The sequence below is a fragment of the Chrysochloris asiatica genome, unplaced genomic scaffold, assembly GCF_000296735.1.
Source record: "Chrysochloris asiatica unplaced genomic scaffold, ChrAsi1.0 scaffold00098, whole genome shotgun sequence".
NCBI classification, from domain to species: Eukaryota; Metazoa; Chordata; class Mammalia; order Afrosoricida; family Chrysochloridae; genus Chrysochloris; species Chrysochloris asiatica.
The window spans coordinates 1,717,546-1,727,782 of record NW_006408616.1 but is presented as its reverse complement, the minus strand read 5'-3'; the positions used below and the strand labels follow the sequence as shown (position 1 = coordinate 1,727,782).

Here is a 10,237-nt window from a genome sequence, read left to right as displayed (position 1 = left end):
AGAGCAGCCATTTTGAGTTTGAGTCAGAAGCTGGTATTTTGCCTAGAGAAATTTAAGTTTTTTGTGTCATAAAATATATCTGTGTATGTAAAACAAAACGAACAACAAAAAAACACAAGGACTCAAAGTTTTAGATAATATCCCATAATCTTTTCAATATTATCAACTTTTTTTTTTATTTTTAGGAGGCCAAGATACAATTCTGCTGTAAGAAATGCATAATCGATGTCATTTATATTCATCATGCAGATTTACCTCAATTCAGTCTGGTAAAAGATCTGATCAGGTCCAGCTTTTGCAGATCTAGACTGATACCAATTGATAAATCTTTAGGGAATTTGCTTCTATTTCCTTTCTAAGTTTGTGCTAGTAGGTTGCTACATTGGTTAGAAATAAAGTTCATATTTTTTTAATGTAATGTTTTATAATCGAATTTCAGTGTGAAAATGAAAAATACCCTGTTGGATTATCACAGTTGCCAATTACATCTATGTAAGGATGTAATGTAATGTTTTATAATTGAATTTTAGTGAGAAATTAAAACTGTTTTGCTGGATTATCATACTTGCCAGTTACATACTGTGCCAATTACAGCCTATCTCTGGGTTGAGTCTAGGTGATATTTTCATGTATTTTGTTAATTTAAAAAAAAGAACAGTTTTCAAAGCATGGACATTTTGGCATAGTGGAAGGAGAAAATGATTATATAGAGAAAAGTATATTAAGAGCAGGTTGATATTTATGATATAAGATACTGAACTCTTATTAGGCTAAACATAGTTAGAATTAGATATGTGCTAGTCAGATGATAGAGCAGTCTCGTGAAGTAGAAGAGACAAAATGACATAATTGGGACATTGCCCCATGTGAACAGAAATACAGAATTAGGACAGGGGAAATATGGTTGAGGAAGCAGTATATCTTGCCATCATTAAAAAAAAATATAAAAGCAGTTTAAGTATGTTAAGAGAAAAGATGACTATAATTAAGAACATAAAGGATGACCCTTTCAGCTTAATGTTCTTATAATAGTATGTGTGAAGCATTAGAATCTTTCTGGTAACTGTTGGTACATCTTCAGACATCAGATTGATATTGATATTAGTATAAATAAATTAACTTGATAGTGCTGGAAAATGGTATATTTTGTAAGTATACTTAGTCACATATTCTTTTCTGTGATCCTGCTTTCCTGTATTACCTCAGTAAATCAAGAATTGACCATGTTAGCAAGAAAAATGATTGTGATAAATTTTTTATTGATATTAGAAATTGTTCATCTATATGGTAGTTATTGGGTTCTCTAATACTGTGGGTTATAGAACTCATCATCAAATTTTTTTCCTTATATATTTTTTTAAATTTTTACTTTTAAACTTTTTAGTGTGAATTGCATGAGGGTTTACAGAGCAGATCATTAGTATTACATTCAACAGATAAACACTTTGTTTCATTTCAGTAGATTACAATCCCCTCTATGTAACATCAGCTCTCCCACTTCCTTCCTGTGACTCTTGTTTCTAATTCCACTGTCCTTCCCAACCCTTCTAAATTTTTCCCTTAGGTAAATGCTGCCCATTCCAAGTGAACATATCTTGCTAGTGTTGTTGTATATTGCCTCTCCATCACTCAAGTTAACGTGTTTACCCATGAACCAGTGAACTATTTTCCCTTCCCTCCTTCCCCTGGTAAAAAAACCCACAATTTTTCTTGTAGTATGAAAACTTTTCTGGACTTATTACAATAATTGTCTCAGGCAATATTTGTGTCCTTTTTGTGATTAACTAATTTCATTCTGCATAATGTTCTGTTTTCATCCACTTTATGAGGTATTCTGTGGATTCATTGTTTTTCTGCAGTGTTATATAATATTCCCATTGTTTATGTGTACCAAAACTTGTTTATCCATTCTTTTATAGATGGCCACTGATACTTGTCTCTGTCTTTTTGCTACTGTAAATAGTACCGCAATGAACATATATATCTTCTCATGCCATGGCTCTTACTTCTCGAGAATATATTCCAAGTAACGGGATTATTGGGTCATATGGTATTTCTCTTTCCAACTTTTTTTGGAGGAGTGGGTGGCTAGATCTAGCCTAGGCCTAGAATTTAGTTTATTATTAGGGTTATGATTAGTACTAGGGTTAGTATTAATGGTAAGGGTTGAGTTAGGACTTGGAGTAAGACTTGGTCTAGTTTTTAGGGAAACTTTTCCCTTAGGTAAATGCTTAGGTAGTTTTTAGGGTTATAGTTAGGTTTATTTTTATTTATTTATTCTTGAAATGTATTTGATTTCCTCTTCATATGATAGTTCTATAATTACATTATTCCTTGTTTTTACTTTATGGTGTTTTTATTGTTACTGTTGCAGTGGTCTTTCTGGTTCTCTTTTTCAGCCTTACAGTTCTGTTTTTCTTTGCAAACTTCCATATCTGGGTTTAGTCTAGGTGATATTATTGTGTATGTTTGTCTCAGATTGTGTGCTGTTGTTGGTTCTCTGTCCAAATAACTCCCTTTAGTATTTTTAATAAGGTTGGTCTGGTTTTTATAAATTCTTTTAATTTTCTGAAAATGACTTAATTTCGCTGTCAATTTGATGGATGATTTTTCTGGATATATGATTCAAATTTTATATGTCATTCTGTTGTCTTGTCTGAATGGTTTCTGCTTGGAAATCAGAGCTTAGTCTTACTAGTTCTCATTTATAGATAACTTTTCATTTCTCCTAAACTGCTCTCAGGATTCTTTCCTTGTCTTTGGTTTTGAAAAGTTTGATTAAAAAATACTTTGTCTTGGTGTTTTGCGTCTGGGGTCTATCAGATTTGGAGTTTGTTCAAGCTCTTGAGTGTCTGTATGAGATACGAAGTGTGGCCATCTTGGCCTCCAAGGAACACTCAGGCTGCACTTCTTCCAAAACGGATCTATTGGTTCTTTTGGCAGCCCATGGCATTTTCAGTATTCTCCTCCAACACCATAACTCAAAAGCATCAAGTCTTCTACGGTCTTCCTTATTCACTATCCAGCTTTCACTTGCATATGAGGCTATTGAAAATACCATGGCTTGGGTCAGGCGCACCTTAGTCCTCAAGCTGACAGCTTTGCTCTTTAATACTTTAAAAAGGGCTTGTGCAACAGATTTGCCTAATTCAGTACGTCATTTGATTTCTCGACTGTTGCTTCCATGAGTGTTCATAGTTGATCCAAGAAGAATGAAGTCCTTGACAAAATGAAGTCTTTTCTCCATTATAAGAATGTTGTTAATGATCCAGTAGTGAGGAGTTTTGTTTTCTTTACATTGAGATGGAATCCATACCGAAGGCTGTGCTCTTTGATCTTCTCAGTAAATGTTTTAAGTCCTCTTCACTTACAGCAAGCAAGGTTGTATCATCTGGATATTGCAAGTTGTTAATGAGCCTTCCTCCAATACTGATGTCACGTTTTTCTTCATGGATTATTTGCTCGGCATACAGGTTGAAGAAGTATGCTGAAAGAATACAACCTTGTCACACACCTTTCTTAATTTTAAACTATTCAATGTTCCCATGCTCTGTTTGAACAACTGCCTCTTGGTCCATGTACCGATTACTCATGAGCACAATTAAGTGTTCCGGAATACTCATACTTCGCAATGTTGTCCATAGCTTGTCATGATCCACACAATCTAAAGCCTTTGCATAGTCAATAAAGCACAGGTAAACATCTTTCTGATATTCTCTGCTTTCAGTCAAGATCCATCGGACATCAGCAATGATATCCCTTGTTCTGAATCCATCTTGAACCTCTGGAAGTTCTCTGTCAATGTAGGATTGTAGCCTTTTCTGTATTACCTTTAGAAAAACTTTACTCACATGGGATAACAAAGAGATTGTTCAATGATTTCCGCATTCCATTGGTTTACCTCTCTTTGGAATGGGCACAAATACGGATCTCTTCCTATCCATCAGCCAGATAGTTGTCTTCCAAATTTCTTGGCAGAGATGAGTGATTGCCTCCTGTGCTGCCTCACTTACTTGAAAGATTTCCATTTTTATTCCATCAATTCCTGGTGCCTTGTTCTTTGCCTATTCCTTCAATGCACCTTGGACTTCCTCCTTCAGTATCATTGGCTCTTGATCATATGCTGCCTCTTGAAACAGTTGGACATTAACCATTTCCTTTTGGTACAGTGACTCTGTGTATTCTTTACATCTTCTCTTGATGCTTTCTGCATCATTCAATAATTTGCCCAGAGAATCTTTCAATAGTGAAAGTCGAGGCTTGAATACAGGTGGGATATATTCAAGGTCATATTTTGGCTCTCGTGGACTTGTTTTCATGTTCTTCAGCTTCAGTTTGAATTTGCATATAAGTAATTGATGGTCTGTTCCACAGTCTACCCCTGGCCTTGTTTTCAGTGATGATATGGAGGTTTTCCATTGTCTCTTTCCACAGATGTAGTCAATTTGATTTCTATGTATTCCATCTGGTGAGGTTCATGTGTATAGTCGTCTCTTATGCTGTTTAAAGAAGGTATTTGAATGAACAAATCACTGATTTTGCAGAATTCTGTCATTCGTTCTCCAGCATCATTTCTATCACTAAGGCCATATTTACAGCTACTGATTCTTCCTCTTTGTTCCCAACCTTTGCATTCCAATCACCAGTAATGATCAATACATCTTGATTGCATGTTTGATTAATTTCAGATTGAAGAAGTTGGTAGAATTCTTCTATTTCATCCTCACTGGATCTAGTGGTTGGTGTGTCAATTTGAATAATGGTGGTATTAACTGGGCTTCCCTGTAGGTACATGGATATTATCCTATCACAGACAGCATTGTACCTCATGACTGATTTGGATATGTTCTTTTTCACAATGAATGCAACACCATTCCTCTTCAATTTGTCATTCCCGGCATAGTAAACCATGTGGTCATCAGAGTCAAAATGGTTAGTTACCAGTCCATTTCAGCTCACTAATGCCCAAGATATCGATGCTTATGCATTCCATTTTTGACAAATTTCAGTTTTCCCAGATTCATACTTCGTACATTCCGTGTTCAGATTTTCAGTGGATGTTTACAGCTGTTTCTCTTCATTTTGAATTGTGCCCTGTCAGCAAATGAAGGTCCTGTGGGCCTTATTCCATATGTGTCATCAGGCTCAACTCTACTTTGAGGAGGCAGCTCTTCCCCAGTCGCATTTTGAGTGCCTTCCAACCTGAGAGGCTCATTTTCCAGCACTATATCTGACAGTGTTCTCTGCTATTCATAAGCTTTTCAGTGACTAAGTATTTGGAAGTAGTTCATCACTCTTTCTTCCTAGTCTGTCTTTGTCTGGAAGCTCATCTGAAACCTGTCCACCATGGGTGACCTTGTTGTTGTTGTTGTTAAGTGCCGTCGAGTCGGTTCCGACCCATAGCGACCCTGTACAGGGTCCCCGGTGGCATAGCTTTCAGAATCACAGCAACTCACAAGCCACTACAGCATAGACTGACAGACAAGTGTTGGTTGTAAGTGGTATTGCTTTCCTAATGTCCATTTCAGCGTTGTCATTGTTACTATAGAGGAATCTAACTGATTTGTGTGTGTTGATCTTATACCCTTGTACTTTGCTGAATCTTCCAATGAGGTCTGGTAGGTTTTTTACTGAGTCTGTAGGGTTTTGTATGTATAGGATCATATCATCTGCAAATAGAGTTTTATTTCCTTTTTGCCAATTTGGATGCCTTTAATTTCCCTATCTTGCCGTATAGCTCTGCCTAAGACTTGCAAAACAAAATTGAATAGGAAAAAAAAAATGAATAGGAGTGGTGACAGCGGGCATCCTTGTCTGGTTTCCTTGTCTGCTTCCCGTTTGCAGAGGGAAGGCTTTCAGTTTCTCTCCAATGAGAGTGATGTAGACTGTTGGTTTTTTATATATGCTCTTGATTATGTTTAGAAATTTCCCTTCAATTCCTACTTTGTTGAGTGTTTTTATCAGGAATGGATGTTGGATTTTGCCGCATGCTTTTTTGCATCAATCAGTATGATCATGTGGTTCGCTTCCTTTTTCTTATTCATATGGTGGATTACACTGTTTTCCTTGTTGAACCATACTTGCATCTCTGATATGAATCCTACTTGGTCATGATATATTATTTTTTTGATTTGTTGCCAGATTCTGTTGGCTTGGATCTTGTTGAAAATTTTTGCATCTATGTTCATGGGGGATATTAGTCTATAATTTTCTTTCTTTGTGACATCCTTCCCTGGTTTTGGTATGAGGGTTATACTTGCTTCATAAAATGTATTAGGAAGTTTTCTACCCTCTTCTATATTCTGAAATAATATGAATAGAATTAGTGACAGGTCTTCCCTGAAGTTTGGTAGAACTCACCAGTGAAGCCATCTGGACCTGGACCTGGACCTTTTTTGGTTCAGAGTTGTTTTTTTTTTAAAGACGGGATCAGTTTCTTCTTTTGTTACGGGTCTGTTCAGGTTTTCTACTTCACTCTGTGTAAGTTTAGGTAGGTCGTGCTTATCTAAAAATGTTTCCATATCTTCTACGTCTTTAAATTTGTTGGAGTACAACTCTTTATAGTATTCTGTTATTATCCTTTTGATTTTGTTTGGTTCTGTTGTGGCATCGCTCATATGGTTTGTAATGCCTGTTACCTATGTCTTCTCCCTCTTTTCTTTTGTTAGGTTTACCAATTTTATTAATCCTTTCAAAGAACCAGCTTCTTGTCCTGTTGATTCTTTCTATAGTTTTTCTGTTTTCTATGCCATTTATTTCTGTTCTAATCTTTATTATTTCTTTTCTTTTGGTGACTGTAAGTTCCCTCTGTTGGTCTGTTTGTAACTGTTGTAGATGATGTGTTAATGTGTTAATTTTGGTTCTTTCTTCTTTTTGGATGTGTGTATTTATTGCAGTGAATTGTCCTCTCAGCACTACTTTTGCCGTGTCCCAAAGATTTTGGTATGTTGTGTTTTCGTTCTCATTGTTTCTAGGAACTTTGTGAATTCACCTTTTATTTCTTCTACTTGTTGGTGTTGTTAGGTTCCATCGCATCGTTACTGACCCATAGCGACCTTATACTACCCAGTCATTTTCAGCAGGGTTTTATTCAGTTTCCATGTATTTGACTTTATTTCCTTGCACTTCCTATTCTTGATTACTAATTTGATAATATTGTGTTCTGAGAAGATGCTTTGCAGTATTTTGATATTTATAAATTTATGGAGGCTTGTTTTGTGACCCAACACCTGGTTTATTCTGGAGAATGTTCCATGCACACTGGAAAAAATGTGTATTGTGCTGTCGTTGCATTGAATGCTCTGTTCACATATATGTAGAGCAGTTGGCTGATTGTGTTGTTCTTCTGTGTCTTTGTCGAGTTTCTTTCTGGTTGTTCTATCCATTTGCAAAAGAGATATATTAAAATCACCCACTATTATTCTAGATGCATCTATTTCTTTCTTCAAATCTATTAGAGTTTGCTTTATATATTTTGGCCCTCTTTCATTGGGAGCATAGATATTAATTATCGTTATGTCATCTTGTTAATTGTCCCTTTAATCATGAGATGATGTTCACCTTTATCTATTATGCTGGTTTTTGCTTTAATGTTTGTTTTATCAGAGATTAGTATTGCCACTCTTAATTGTTTTTTAATCTGTCCTTTGACTTTTAGTCTATTTTTGTCTCTACGTGTAAAGGTGTGTCTCTTGTAGACAGCATATTGAAGGCTCTTGTTTTCTTAACCATTCTGCCACTTTAGGACTTTCAACTGGTGCATTTAATCCATTGACATTCAGTGCAGTTCTCAATAGGCATGGATTAATTGCTGCCATTAAGTTTTTTTGTGTGTGTGTTTGTGTGGTGCTGCTGGTTTCTTTGTTCTTCATGTCTTCCTGTGCTGAGTTCGTATTTTTTGGAGTTCTTTCTCGTCAGTTTCCTCATAGTTTTAATGTTTCCATGTTATTCGTTGGGATTTTCATTTTCTTCATATGTTGTGAAGTATTCTTTTTCTTTGAAGTTACCTTATGGTCCACTAGATTTTCCCTCCATTTAATACAGTCTATTTATCCTGTAACCTACCTGACCTTCCGACACCTGGATCTCTGTTCCTATGTGTTTACTTTATTTTACATTGTAATTGTTTTGGCTGTAGACTTACCTCCCAGATCATCTGAATTTGTTCTTATAATTTTGTTCTGTTCTTGACTCTTCTATTTGTCAATTGAGTTCTGGGTCGTGCTGCCTCGTATGTCAATCTCTGGTTGTTGTCCATTCTTGTTGGTTCTCATTCCACAGAACTCCCTTTAGGATGTTTGCAGAGCAGGGTTGGCTTTGGCAAAATCCCTTAGCTTCTGTTTATCCTGAAATGTTTTGATTACACCATTGTATTTGATTGACAGCTTTACTGGATAAAAGATTCTTTATTGGCAGTTCTTTTCTTTCAGCGTTTTATATATGTCTCCCTGTTGCCTTCTTGCCTACATGGTTTCTGCTGAGAGATCTGAGCGTAATCTGATTTGCTTGCCTTTGTATGTTACACTTCTCTTTTTCGTAGCTGCTTTAGGATTGTCTCCTTTTCTTTGATTTTGGAGAGCTTGATATTATATGTCTTGGTGATTGTCCTTTAGGGTCTGTCCTTCCTGGGGTTCAGTGAGCTTCTTGAATGCTTATCTTTTCACTTTTCAGGATGCCAGGGAACTTTTCTTCCTGAAGCTCTTCAACTATCTCCTCTGTGGACTTCTGTGATTCTTCCTGTTGCGGAATGCTGATAATTTTTAGGTTATTTTTATTTATGTTATCCAACATGAATCTTAGACCTTCTTCAGAATTTTTTATCCTTTTTCTTTCTTCCTCTTCTATCTTAGTAGTATTGAGAGATTTGTTTTCCAGCTCACTAGTAGGCTTCCATCTCTTCATTTCTACTCCTTTGCCCTTTCAGTGTATTGTCCATTTCTGATAATCTATTATTAATCATTTGAATCTTTTTCTGTATGTTTTGAATTATTTCCAATGATATATCTATCTTTTTTTTATTGTTCCTGTAATGCTTTCCTGACTTCTTCCTTATTTTTCTCAACTCCTTTGTGAAGTGTTTTGATACATTTTCTAATCATTTTTCGGAATTCCTTTTCAGGCATTTAGAAGGCCTGTCCTCCTATTATGGAGTGTAGGTCTACCTCCAGCTCATTTGTTTCAGTCAGTTTATCATGTTTCTGGACAATGTGCTTATGTGGTCATCTGTTTCTGCTTCTTGGGCATGTTCAGTAGTTTATTGTGGCCTTAATGCTTAATTGAGTGTTTTGGTATTTTTTTGTTTTCTGATTGCCTTCAGGTAGATTGCATCAGGAGATGTGCTTCCCTTTTCACTCTTCTTATTGCTTAACTCAGAGTAAATGTCACAGGTGTTGTCTGCTACCTAGTGTATGGCAGTTGGTATTGGTTTTTGCCTGGATTGTGGGATTTTATAGGGTGTTATTGTAACTTGGTTATATGACAATAATTGCTATTTCTTTTTGGGTAATGTAGGCAGAGAAAGAGCCCTCTGAAGATAAAGAGGGGACCAAAAACAGCAACAGCAAAAAAATCCAGATTGAATACTGTAGTCTATAATCTTCAAAAATAGAGAAGAGAAAAAAAACATCTGTAACCTAATATGAGTATGACTTTAATATCCTCTTTCAGCTTCTTGCCTTCAAGGCTGCCTGAGAAATTTCAATATGCCACTGTTGGTTGTTTTGATGTAACTCAGAATTTAATTTTTGGCCTGTTTCATCTTTAGTCTGTCTCGCCTGCTTCCCAGCCCCCATCTGGCCTTTTTCCTAGTGATAAACAGTTCAGGGCCAGCTGTGGCCATTTTGCCCTGCTGTTTGGTTTTAAGTGCAATCTGTCCCTTTAAATGTTGATAAAATCTGTGCGCATGCATAGAAGAACCTTCTGGGAGTGGGAGGGTGTCCACTCACTTAGGTATCCCCTCTAGTTACCAGAATGGAGGTATGCAGAGAGCAAGTAGTCAGTGAACAGATAAAAAAAAAAACACAAAAAAACAAAAGACGAATGTCCACACCTTTGTCTCCGAGGTTTTGGCAGGTGTCAATCTGTGGTGGCTTTGATCCTTTCCCAGCTTGATGTCACCTAAGATGTCGGCTGGCCCTCAGTCCTGCGCGTTCGAAAGTATGAGATTTCTTGCTTCCACTGGCTATAAACCTTAATTAATACTTTAAAAATACTTGTGTGTGTGTATGTGTATATATAT

The 10,237-nt window shown here is 36.3% G+C and overlaps 1 protein-coding gene across 7 annotated transcripts in view; it reads left to right on the top strand.

Moving 5' to 3' along the window:
* The window catches only part of C2CD5 (C2 calcium-dependent domain containing 5), a 135,137-nt gene that overhangs the window by 53,980 nt on the left and 70,920 nt on the right, over positions 1–10,237 (top strand). The window lies entirely within an intron of this gene.